The sequence below is a fragment of the Lissotriton vulgaris genome, chromosome 7 (genome assembly GCF_964263255.1).
Source record: "Lissotriton vulgaris chromosome 7, aLisVul1.2, whole genome shotgun sequence".
Taxonomy (NCBI): domain Eukaryota; kingdom Metazoa; phylum Chordata; class Amphibia; order Caudata; family Salamandridae; genus Lissotriton; species Lissotriton vulgaris.
Window position 1 is genome coordinate 683,727,076 of NC_141695.1, and position 13,074 is coordinate 683,740,149.

General features: G+C 52.0%; 1 protein-coding gene across 1 annotated transcript in view; it reads left to right on the plus strand.

Annotated features, from left to right (window-relative positions):
- Nucleotides 1-13,074, plus strand: part of ADAP2 (ArfGAP with dual PH domains 2) — a 263,061-nt gene that overhangs the window by 85,729 nt on the left and 164,258 nt on the right. The window lies entirely within an intron of this gene.

The window sequence follows — 13,074 nt, forward strand, 5'->3', positions numbered from 1 at the left end:
ACAACAGGAAGGCGGATGCGCTTACCAGAAGAGAGAATCTCCTAATACCAGAGGAGAAACCAGTTCAGTCAATCATTGAACCTACAAATGTCATAGGGGTCACTCATACCGACGACTTTTTGTTTCGAGTCAGGAGGGGAGTACAAACCTGTGTGTGGCGCACCTGGCTCCGACATCATCCGGAATGGAAACCAAGACATGGCGTTCCAATGAAAGGAAAACAGGTACTGGTACCCTCAGAAATCTTACGTCGACTTGTGTTCTCTTGGTGCCACGACGTTCCGTGTGCTGGTCACATGGGATTTGTCAAAACTTTGGAAAAAATCCAGAGACAGTTTTGGTGGCCTTCCATCAGACCGGATGTGCTTCGTTGGGTGGCGGAGTGTGTTACATGCAGTCAAATGAAGTCGAACAGACAAAAACCTCAAGGAATGTTGATCCCTTTGCCCACTCCGGAGAATCCGTGGGAGAGGTTCTCCGTTGACTTCATTGTGGGGCTTCCAAAGGACCAAGGCAAAACAGCCATAATAGTGGTAGTGGACTTTTTGACCAAGATGGGCCACTTTATTCCTTGTGCTCAAGTGCCCACGGCAGGACAATTGGCACAACTCCTCCTGGTAAACATTGTAAGATTGCATGGCCTTCCACGAGACATAGTGTCGGATCGAGGTGCGCAATTCACTGCGAGATTTTGGAAAACCTGGTGTAAGGCGTTACACATAACTTCGTCTGTGTCCACCAGCTTTCATCCGCAGACGGATGGACAAACGGAGAGACTAAACCAATCCCTAAAGCAGTATCTACGATGCTACGTCCAAGAAAGCAGCGAGTCCTGGGTTGATTGGTTGTGGGTGGCAGAGATAGCTTACAATAACACTCAACATGCATCCACTCAATATACGCCTTTCTTTTGTTCATATGGTCACCATCCCAGGTTCACGCCCATGCTGTTGCCATCTGATAATGTGAAGTTGCCAGAGGTAAAAAACAGGTTGTTGAGAGTGCGCAAGATACTTTTGAGCACACGCAAAAACCTTGAGAAGGCCAAAGCTAGGTATAAATTCCAAGCAGACAAGCACCGAAGACCCAATCCAGTGTATAGAAAGGGTGATTTAGTATGGTTGTCCACCAAACATATTAAATTCAAGAAACACAGCGTGTTTAATCCTATGTACATTGGTCCTTACCGGGTGGTGGGTCATGTGAACCCAGTTGCTGTGCGCCTGAGGTTGCCAGCGCAGCTTCGCATACATCCTGTGTTCCACGTTTCCCTTTTAAAACCCTCTAGGTGTCCGATTCGGAAGTCCCCGGTGCCTATTTGGGTGTTGCAGGATCAGGAATATGAGGTGAGGTGCATCCGAGACTCTAGATGGGTGAAGGGTCGACTGCAATACCTGATCTCCTGGAAGGGGTTTGGTCCCGAGGAGGATTCTTGGGAACCAGTGAACGCAGTTCGGGCTCCCAGGCTGGTGGCCCGATTCCATCGATTGTTTCCTGGTAAGCCTGGGGGCGGTGGAGCCCCTTTGTGAAGGGGGGTGTACTGTCATGTTTCGGGCTGCCGAACGCGCGCAGTCGTCAGGAAAGGTAAACAAACTACAATTCCCGGCATGCCGCGCTGACGTCGCGTTCGAACGCGAGATGCGCGCGCATGCCAGGAAATAAAGAGTGAGTGTAAACGGCGGTGAAGCGCCGATAATTCCGTTTGCGGTGGCGTTTCTGGTGTCTTTGGGTGTGGAGGCGGTAAGAGGCGTCGGGCGACTCCTTTTTTCCTCCATAACAGTGAGTACTCTGTTCTAGGTGAGGTGTGTGGCGTTGGTAGTTTCGATCCCAACAACACACCCACTATCTGTTGGAACTGTTCTGGGAGGCATTCATTTGCCGTGCTACGTGGAGACTTAAGTGTTTGTTGGTCCTGTTGCATACTGTGGGGGATACACGTTGGTTCAGAGGGAAAAGGACCCGTTTTTGGAGCAATGTGGAACTGAGCCCTCATTATTGTATATGCTTTGGAAACAACATGGATCAGAGTCTTCACGGTTGTACATAGTTGTATATAGTGTGTTTACTGGAAAACTTGCACAGTGGCGATAGGACTCACTTGGAGCTGTTTCTTGAGCCTCGCCATCTTAAGCCCAATCGGAAGGCTATCTGGCAGATCTTCTTAGGGCGCAAGTATTATCAAAACTATCATCGAGTGATTTCTAACTCTGTTGATTCACGTGAAAAGTATTCACTGGTTGCATCCTCCGGAAACCATTCGGAGAGGTGCAGCGTTCATTATCATTTGCTTATTTCGTTCTCACAGGAGACAGGAGGGGTATTGAAGGTCATTCAAGGGAACTGTGTGGCTGCCCATTGAAAGAATCTTACATGTTACATTGGGGTATGTGTAGGGTTTTCTGTTTCTAGAACATACCAGCTAATCTTGTACTTGGAGAATAGGGAGTGAATTGTGTTTGTTCTTTATTCACAGTTGGGCCCAGTTCTTCACCCCACAACCATCTCCTGTTTCCATTTGGATTAAAGCGTTGTGTATTTTCCTTTACAGGTATTGAATGGTGATCAGAGGGGGGGAGGAGGCGCTAGGTGGAGTTTATAGGGCACCTTGGTGTAGTATAGGGAGTTAGGGTGTTTTAATATATTGTTCTTTGTCGTTACAGATCTCCCTCCCCGCTGTTCCCTTCCTTTCCCGCGGCCTGCTGAACTCTCTTAGTAGTTCTGTGTATATATCATCGGGCGCTGAGAACGTTCGGTAGGGCCGGGATTGGACTCTCATCACAGCCCCGAGGAAGTGCGGAGCCGAGCCTGATACGGGTATCGGTTTGAACCATGATACATTGCGAGTCACCTCTTCTCCATCGCGGCTGACGGTGACTGCTGTTCCACGTGTTTCCTTGATGACCCAGGGCTCTGGTTCGAATGGGGTCTTGAATTTTCCTCCGGGCCTCCTTGTTCGGATTAGCACTGTCTCTCCTGGATTCAAAGTCTTTGGTTGGGCCCTCCTCCTACAACTCGCTTTTTCGTTTGTCTTCCTTCTCCTTTCTTGGGTGCTTGCCGGGGAGTACGGTGCGGGAGCCCAACCGTCAGCCATTGGGAGCAGGTCTCTCCGAGGGCCGGCCAGCATCAATGCCCATGGTGATTGCATGGTGGTGCTGTGCGGTGTGCTGCGATACTCCCTTAAGAACGCCTGTAATGCTTCCTCCGGGTCACTCCCTTCCGCTGATGAAATTCTCAGTATTTTGTTTATTGTCCTCATAAAGCGTTCTACCTCGCCGTTGGCTTGCGGCCATTGCGGGGTAATTCGGTGATGCTTTACACCAAGGTTGTCCAGAAATTCCTTAAACTCACTCCCCTGGAACGGGGGCCCATTGTCTGTCTTGATGACCATCGGGATGCCGAATAACGCAAAGGTTTTGGTCAGAATGGGGCGAATGTTCGCGAAGCTGGTCGATGCTGCCGTTTCCACTATGGGGTATTTGGTGTAGTTGTCCACTAGCACTACTGTGACTCTCCCGTCTGGGAAGCTGCCAAAGTCTAGGCTTAACCATGCCCATGGTGAGGGGGCGTGTTCCTCCGTGATTATTGGGGCTGGTACTTCGGGGCTGCTGGTGATTTGGCATGCTCGACACTCTCGCACGCAAGCTTCAATGTTCTCCTCCATGTTGGGGAACCATATCTTCTCCCGCATCCTCGCCTTCATTCTGCGGGTGCCCTGGTGCCCTTCGTGTGCCAGGGTGGTTGCTCTCTCTTGTAGTGCTTTGGGAATGACCACGCGAGCCCCTCTTAGCAGGAGGCCATTGTCAGCGCGGCTGAGTTCATCGTGAACCTTCCAGTGTTGTTGCAGGCGGGTTCTATCTGCTTCGTTCCACCCGTTGGTGTCCTTCAGGAAGTTTGCCCACGTTCCGGATTGTATGGCTTCCTTTACCCTTCCGACGACTGGATCGTTGTCGTAGTGGGAGATGATGACGTCGGCGGTCAGTGCGCAGGGGCATGCACCCGTTGCTAGCATGTTGATGAATTCCTCGGTTTGGATTTCCTGGTCTGCATTGCCGGACTCCTCTGCGTGGGGGTGGCGCGACAGGAAGTCTGCGGGGTTTTTCGCCCCTGGTCGGTACACTAGGTCCATTTGGTACTGTTGAACTTGGATTGCCCAGCGTTCTATCCTTGGTGGTGGGTGTGGAGCGGTCCCACGGAATAAGGGGATTAGCGGCTGGTGGTCTGTCACCATTCTGAATGGATGACCGGAAATGTATAGGTGAAAGTGGGCGCACGCCCATTTTACTGCCAGTGCCTCCCTCTCAATTTGTGAATACCGTGATTCTGTCGCAGTCAGGGCTTTGCTTGCGAACGCCAACGGGGCCCACACCCCTGGTTCAGATTCTTGCGACAGGAGGGCTCCTAAACCCACAGGGCTGGCGTCTACTAGGACTTCGGTGGGCCTTGCCGTGTTGAAGTACGCCATCGTTGTGCTGTCTAACAGGGCTTCTTTGATCCGGTCGAATGCTTTGTCTTCTGTTTCCGTCCATTTCCACGAGCTGTCCTTCTTTGTCAGGTTTCTCAGGGGCTCCGCGATTGTGGCCAGATTGGGTATGAACCTGGCGCAGTATTGCGCCATCCCTAAGAAACTCCTTACTTCGGAAGCGGATGACGGTGCTGGAGCGTTCTTGATGGCGTGCGATTTGCGGGGGTCCACCTTTACTCCGTCTGAGTCGAATACATATCCGAAGAACTCTATTGATTTCCTGAAGAACTGGCATTTGTCTTTGTGTAAGGTGACGCCATACTGCGTGAGTCTTTGTAGGGTGGCTTTCAGTCTTCGGTGGTGTTCTTCACTGGTTTTGGCGTGAATCAAGATATCGTCGCTGACGTTCAGCACTCCATCAAGTCCGGTTAGGATTTCTTTTATCGTGTTTTGGAAGATTTCGGCTGCGGATGAGATGCCGAAGTTTAGTCGCTTGTATCGCCTTAGCCCTAGGTGCGTTGAGAAAGTTGTAATGTAGCGGCTCTCCTCCGCTAGCCTGAGCTGGTGATATCCTGCATTGAGGTCCAACTTAGAGAACCATTGGGCCCCATTCAGATCCGTCAGGATATCATCTACTGTTGGGGTGAGGTGTCGCTCCCGTCGGATGGCTTTGTTGGGGACTCTCATGTCTATGCAGATGCGGATTTTGCCTGGCTGGCGCGGCTTCTCGGCTATCACCATCGGGGATACCCACGGCGTCGGCCCCGATACTTTCTCAATTACCCCTTGTTCTTCCAGCTGGTTGAGTTCTTTTTCCACGGCTGCGCGCAGGTGGAAGGGTATCCTTCGGTGTCTTAGGGCTATTGGCTGGATGGCGGGGTCGATGTGCAGTTTGATCGGTGGTCGCTTGATCGTGCCGAGACCTTCGAATAATGTGGGGAACATTTCCAGGATGTCTTCTGTTTGCAGCGCTTTGACGGCGTTTGCAAACGCAATGAGGCGGAGGTCTTCGGCCGTGTTGCTGCCTACGAGCAGGTCCGCTTCCTTGTCTATCACATGGAACGTTGTTGTCACCTCGTTGTCTTCTGCTTTTACTTGGACCTTCATTTTCCCTCGTAGTGGGAGGGGTTCTTGGCTGCCGTATGTTAGTATGCGCGCCTTTGAAGGGACTAGCTTGGGTCTTGGCTTCAGTGCCTTGTAGTGCTGAATTCCCATGACGTTCACGGTGGCTCCTGTGTCGATGACGCCATACGCAGGGGACCCGTCGATGTGTATTTGGCACTTGGGTTGTGGTCTCCGTCGCCTCTTTAGCTCACTTACGAACGACACGTAGTAGCATTCGTCTTCATCTTCTGAGGGGGAGTCGTCGAACTGGGAATGTCTTGGCGGTCTGTGAGATTGAGATGGCGTTGCGTCGTCTAGCGATAGCTGTTTCACGGCCCCTGTGATTGATCTTCTTCCGGACGCTCCTCTTCCGCGGGAGCCACCCCTGCATACGCTTGCGAAATGGTTAGGTATTCCGCACTTTGAGCATGTCTTGCCACGTGCTGGGCAGCCATCTTGGTTGTGCTCATCTCGGCCACAGTACCCACATGACGCTCGGCGTGGCGTCCTGGTCGGCCATCTTCCTCTGCTTCCCCGGCTGGTGTTGCGGACTGCATCCACCCTTTCTGTCTTCACCACGGTTCCTGTTTCTGCCCGTGGGTTCAAGGCTGCTTCCATCGCTGTCGCGCGTGCATCTGATAGTTCGTGGGATCTGGCTAGGATCAGTATTTCTTCAAGTGTGATTCGCGGTTGCCTGAGAATGAGTGTTCTTAGGTGCTTGTTGCGGCACCCTTGAATGAGCTGCGCGGTCACCTCCTTCTTTTCGTCATCGTCCGTGCACGTGCTTATGAGGTCCCTCAGCCGTGCATGGAACGCATCCATGGTTTCTCCTTCCCTTTGTCTGGATTGGCGGAACTTGAACCGCTCGTGGTGCGGGTTTAACTGGGGGTCGAAATGCGCGTTCAGTGCATTGACTGCAGCATCATAGTCATCGTTATCTCCTGTGTCCGGGAGGTGTTTGAACAATTTGTACAGTTCCGTGCCCCCAAAGTGTAACAGCAGGGACCTTTTCACTTCATTGTCCTTTTCCCTGGTGGCAGTGAAGTAGTTGTTGAGTTGCCCTAGCCACACAGCCCATCTGGGGGCCGCTGTTCCGGGGTCTATTAGCTCACTGAAAGGCGGTAGTGCCTGTATTTGTGAGTGTGCTGACGGCGTTGGTAGCGCTGCTGGTGCCGGTGGTACTGCTTGTTGAACTGGGGCGGCTCCCCCAGATGCTCCCCCTGGGTTGGTGGTCATTATGCTGCTGGGTGGTGGCTGGGCGCTTGCTTTCTAGGTGTCTTTGTTGTATTCTTGGTTGCCTTTGCATGTGCTTGTTGGTGCCTGTGGAGGACACTGTCTATCAGGCTGTAAATTGACTTTGCTTGTGCTTGTCCGCTTTGGGCTTGGTCTGGTGCACAGCCGGTGGATATTTGGCTTTGCCTGTGCTTGTTTGGGGTTTGCAGTGGCCAATGCTTGATGGGGGGGGCGCTGCTTGCGCGTGTCTGGCCTGTGTGTGCCTCGTGGTGGGGTTGACCTTGCTCGGCCTTCTCTGTGCTCGCGGGGCCTCGCGCTCGATTTACTCTAGGCGCCCTTCCGGCCTCGCGCTCCCCCGGGCTTCTCTGCAGGCGGTGACGTCTTCCTTACCGCGCATGCGCGCACTGCTGGGCCTGCCGCCGGGTCGCTTCCTTCGGCTCGCGTCTCCGTTCTGGGCCTTTCTGCTGCCGCTGCCGCCGGTGCCACACGCAGCCCCTCGCTCACGCTGCTTACCGGTGTGCGTGGCTTCTGCTTTGGTCTGTGGTCGCCGTCACGGGCGCTCTTCTCCGGTGGTCGGCTGTGGTAGCTGAGTCGGCGGGCACTTAAGCAGGTAACGCTGGGGATTTCACTGATTCGCTTGTTGGCATCCCACCCTCGTCGCCAGTGTGAGGCCTCTGGGGCCAGGCTTGGCCTACTGCGCAGCGCCGCTTGCAATAAGGGGGACACACGCACTGTTGCTGCTCTCGTGTGGACCGGAAGTGCCGTGCCACTTCGGTCCCTTTATTTAAAGCTTTCTGGCCACGCCTGGCCAGAAAGTGATACATAGTGTGGAGTGCTTCCGGGGCTCAACCTGAGACCCTCGGAGCACTAGAGCGCTACAATTACGATGCCGGTCCGAATACGATGCCGTTCGAGTCGGCTTCTGTTGACCTGTCGGAGGAGGTCGGACTGCCACGGTCTCGTCGGAATTGGCCGGTCTGACTGCCGGATTACGATGCATGCATTGTGTACTCGACCGACTGCTGACAGACCACTGACTCTGACAGCCTTTCTCCGATCGCCGAGATGTCGAACGGTGAAAAACGACAGCCACAGGGCAATATAGGGATCTTCGACCACTGTCCGGATTACGATGTGGGTTTCTGACAACCCGACCGTGGTGGCCCAGCCGACAACCTCAAGTCATTGGAAACGAAGGTTTTGGGGTGCATACTCACCCAAATCTGCTTCTCTCCAGCAGTCTCCCCCGTAGACCCCTTTCTCCAGGTCCCCCATACACCTAAGCAGCTGAACCCCTGATGACTACGACCCTGTGGGAGCTGGAATCCAGGTAAGTCATTCTGAGGTATGTATCCCCAATGACTGGACTGTGCACATTCCGCCACACTCCAGCAATGGGGTACAGGGAGCATGCAGAATAATCCCACATATTTGGGCATATGTGTTACAATTTGTATAGTTGTTATAATTGTTTTTAAATACAGTTTGCATTTGTAAGTCATTTTTTTGTTAATAGTAATTTATAGTGTTGTAGCAGGTTGTTGGGTTTGTAAGGGGATAGGGTGGAAAGGTAATAAAGTAATGATTAATTAACAATTAGCTATTAATTAATTATATAATTGATTATTTATGATATAAATTGTATAATACTGGTTTATTTACTTATATTGTAGGTGCAGGTTGCTTGGTTTGGTGGGGTATAGGGTGGAAAGTTAATTACGTGATAATTAACAATTAAGTGTTCATTAAATAGTTCTAGTTTAAATAATTATGTAAATTGGTTAATACTAACTAAGTTTAGTTATATTTTAGGGGCAGTCTGCTAGGTTTGTAGGGGCATTGGGTGGGAAGTTATTTATTTATTTAATTGGTTATATATTTTGTAAATTGATGATTTATTGATAGTTGTGTACATTGTTTAATGCTAATTTATTTTAGTTAAAGCTTAGGTATGGTCCGCTGGGTCTGTTTGGGTGGCTAATATCGGAGTTTCCTAATTCTCAGGCTCGTCGTAGAGCCAAGTCCCGATCTCGATAGTTCAGAAGCTTGGCTATCACTGGGTGTGGTTGGGCGCCTGGAGGTGGCCGCGGGCCCAATGACTGATTTGCTCTCTCGATCACAAACTGGTCCGAGAAGGTGTCATGGCCCAGTAAGGAGATGAGTAACTTTTCTGTGAATTGTTCTGCGTTGCGCATTGGGGTGGACTCCGGCAGGCCCGTTATACGTATGTTGCTGCGCTAGGATCGGGCTTCTAAATCCTCTGTTTTGTCTTGGAGTATGACGATGGTTTTAGCCATTTGTTTCTGTACCTGGTCTGTCTCAGTCTGGGCTTCCTCAACCTCCGTAATCCTTCGTTCGGCCATATCTGTGTGTTCTGCTTGCACATCCAGGCACTCCGACATCCTATCCATTCGGTATACCAGATAGTCGATTTTCCAATCCATTACCAACACGCTTTTCTGTATGGTTGCAAACATTTGCTTGACCTAATTCGGATCGGCCTCTGAGTGGTCAGCTCCAGAATCTGCAGAGCATGCCCTCTTTGGCTTTGGTGCTTTTAGCATTGAGTGGAAGTCGTGTTGGTGGTCTTATCTACCCTACCCATGGTGGTGGCTCCTGACTGGCGAGAGTGGAGGCAGTCCTTCCAGGATGTAGATGGTGAGCGAGCCGTCCGAATGCTATGTGCGTCACTGTCTTTATAGAGCCAGGGGGCCGCCACTCAGCGGGCAGCACCTAGGAAACAAGCAGGCAGGAAACCCTCGTGGGGGGGGGGAGGGGGGAACCGCAGAGTCGTCCTGTGCCTCAATCCCCTAAAAACCTGATCACGATGGAGGTGCGGGGCGCAGGGCACCTGCCACAGCCAGAGCATGTCTCGCGGTCAAGGGGCGACCCCCCACTATGAGGCCAAAAAATTGCTGTGGCCCCCACCTCCAGGCGCGTGCCTCGGGCCTTCTCACTCGGCCAGGCGCTGCAGATAGGCCGGGGAAGTCCTCTGCCATGAATGATGGTGGATGGAGGACCTTGGCGTTTCCCATCGCGAGTCTGCAGTTAGTGGCAGGCAGTTGTGACCAGATATAGAGGGCCTCTCCTCCCAGCTGCGCGTGTCTCATTACAGATTGCAGGCCACAGTAAGGACAGTCAGCACCCCTCGTGCACACGCCGACAGGCGGGTAGGTTGTGCGAAGGGGAAGGCCCAGCTCCTGGGATCCGTGTGCTCCAATGGGGTCCGCTGACATCCTCTGATGTCTATTCCACACGGGGCCCACCCTGCCGGCGAGGCGAATGGGCTCCCCGCAGGTCTCGGATGGGGCAGCAAGGTCAGTGTTCGTAAAGCGAGGGATCTCTGTGCCACCTCCCAGGGACCTCCGCACGGTGGCCGCCGGGCCTCGCCACAGTTCGATATGCCTGTGCAGCATGTCTAGGCCTCAGGACGCAGGACTCCATGCCAGCAGCAAGGGACCCCCCACAGCAGCCGGGGGCAGTCATCTCGGATGGCTGGCAGTGTCGGAAGGCCCCAGGAGCCCTCCGGTCAGTCTTGCAGGCAGCTGCGTCGCAGTCGGCCCTTGGCACCGTGAGTTTCTGTTCAGCGGGTTCGCGGCCGCCAACTCTCCTCCCTCCCTCGGCCCAAGCCAGCTGAGGCCTCTGGATGTTTCGCTGCCTCAATCTCCACCGGAGAGGTGTCAATTGGTGCCTTAAACTTCGCAGCAACAGATGCCGGGCAGTTTATTGTCTGGATTGCCAGGATTCATGCAGAGTGGTGCCGATGGCTCGCGGAGCTCTACTTCTACATGGCCATCTTGCACTGTGGCAAGCTCCACCCCCTTTAATTTATTAAAAATTATGTAAATTATTTAATGCTAATTTCTTTTAGTCATATTTTAGGAGTGGGCTGCAGGTTTAGCAGGGGTGTAGGGTTGGAAATTACATAAAATATATGTAAGTTAATTGATGTATTTTTTTAACATTTTTTTGCTATTTGATTACAAACTATGTAAAATAATAAAGTTAATAATAATTGTATAACTGTTTTATTGGTTAATTTATTTTCCTATGGATTTTAGTATCTATATGTGTATTACACAAATATTTTCAAATGTGTTTTACATCTTTTGAGTGAGTTGGTACGGGAAGACAATATATATGTTTTTGTAATAATTTATTTATTTATTTATTTATTTTTTAAAACCTTTATTGTGCAATTTCGCAAACAGTTACTGGCCTACAACCACCTGGCCGGCCTCGGCTACGACATAGAGCACATTAGCAAATTTACGGTAACTCAATAGCACACCGATAGAAATAGCAACCATGGCAAGTTACACTATAACCAGAGCGTCCACTGAGTATCAGGAGGAATTAAGGTTCATTTTTAAAATGTATAGAATATAAAGGATCAAAAGCCGCACAGTCTAGCAGGGAGTACCGAGTGGGCAATGCATACAACAGAGCAGTTGAACAGCGAGCATTTTCAGAATGTCGGTGCAAAGGCTATCATTAGGTAAGCATAAACCATGCAAGCAACACACCAGCCATCGCCCATCCCGGCACGTAAGACAACCCTGATACCTCCCACAGGACCGCAAGAAGCGGAGAACAGCGAGGGGCATCCAACTAACCCAGCATATCGATCCAAAGGAAATAAGAAAGAGAAAGACAAAGAAAAGAAGACACAAGAGAGAGAAAGAAGAAAAAAGGCCCGTAGTAACTAAGGGAAAACAAAACAAGAACCCCAACCCCCAACCCTCCACCCTGCACCCCTGCAGAGGCTACGGCCTACCCCCCCTAGCAGCGTGCCTGTCGCCCTCAAAACGAAAACCCGAAATGTAGAAAGAAAGACGTAGGCAAGATAAGGCCATAGAGCAAAGAATAGATAAACCCAAGATCCCCACCCCACCAACCTCCCACCCTGCACGTCGAAGAGGCTACGGCCCACCCCCCAACTAACGTGCCCGTCACCCCAAAAATGTCCCAATGAAAGGGAAGAAACGGGGGAAAGTCATTAATACCAAATCCCCACCCTCCCCCACTCACACCCAGTAGCTCAGGTTCGAGCACAAATAGACCCACAAACCAACAAACAATAAAGGCGTCATATCACAGATCAGAAAAGCGTCCTCAGCTCAATAGCAAACCGGGTATCCATCCTGCAAACCAAGGAAGAAAAGTTCACCCCTGGCCCATTTTGACCCTGCCATCAATACGTGGCCACTGAAAGTTAGCAACGCAGTACAACCTCAGACAGTCAGAGTAACCAGGCAAACAAATCAGAACCAACTTCATGGGAAACTCCAACAGCAGGGGGCCGAGAAGACAGCAATTCCAGACACGTAGGCGCATTAGGAAGGTACCGGGCCAATCTCCCAAATCGCGTCACAGTACAAGCAGCTTGGAGTGGATGGGCAAAGGAACAGTGTCAAGAAGGCAATTCGTCTGCTTGCCAGTGTCAGGCCCCAATGTCACATGCACACAGTCAGTCGACTTTAACTCGTCTCCAACACTAGGCAGGGCCCCCCGCGGAGCCATCTGTAGGTGTACGACAGTCACATCCAGTGCCAGTGGGGAGTCACTAGCGGCAGCACTCTCCCTCGGACCGTCGAAGCCCTCATCAGTCGGTGGAGCAAGAATGGCGTCCAGTTTCCGCCCGAGTTTCCTGACCTCCCTTGCCCAGGCAAGGTGGAGGGAGCCCAGGGCAACAATAAGGTCCCGAACCGTGGGTTCCATCGCGCATGGCCGGCACAGACTCTCTTGCAATCAGTATAGTGTCTGCCCCAGCCGGCACCAGCAGCCCACACAGTTGCACCTGGTCAAGGAGCTAGTAATAGAATCACCAAACGGGTAGCCACCACACTAAGCTATCACTAGCGATCCGCCATTCCGCAGTGGCCGCAATCAGGTCACTCTGTCCGTGGGCGCCTGATAGGAAGCGCATGCAGTGGTCGCGCTGTGCTGTCTGAGGTCACATCACCATGGACAGTCCCGCCAGCCGCATACCAGATTGCCGATCTCCATGTCACTGGGGTCCGCAAAAGAAACACAGGTCTGCCCCAAGTCCACGAGTGTTTGCAGCGTTACACCCGATCCAAAATGGCGACCCTCCGCCCGTCCAGCCGGCCCAAACAAGCAGCCCGAGAACAAAGGAACAGTCTTACTGGCCGATGATGCGGAATCTCCAAATGCGGCCGTGTCCTTGGCAGCGCTAGTCAAGCACAGCCGCCTGAGCAGTTCAGATGCTGCCTCCCACGATTCCGAGCGATGGGTGTCCCGGCCTGCAGAGC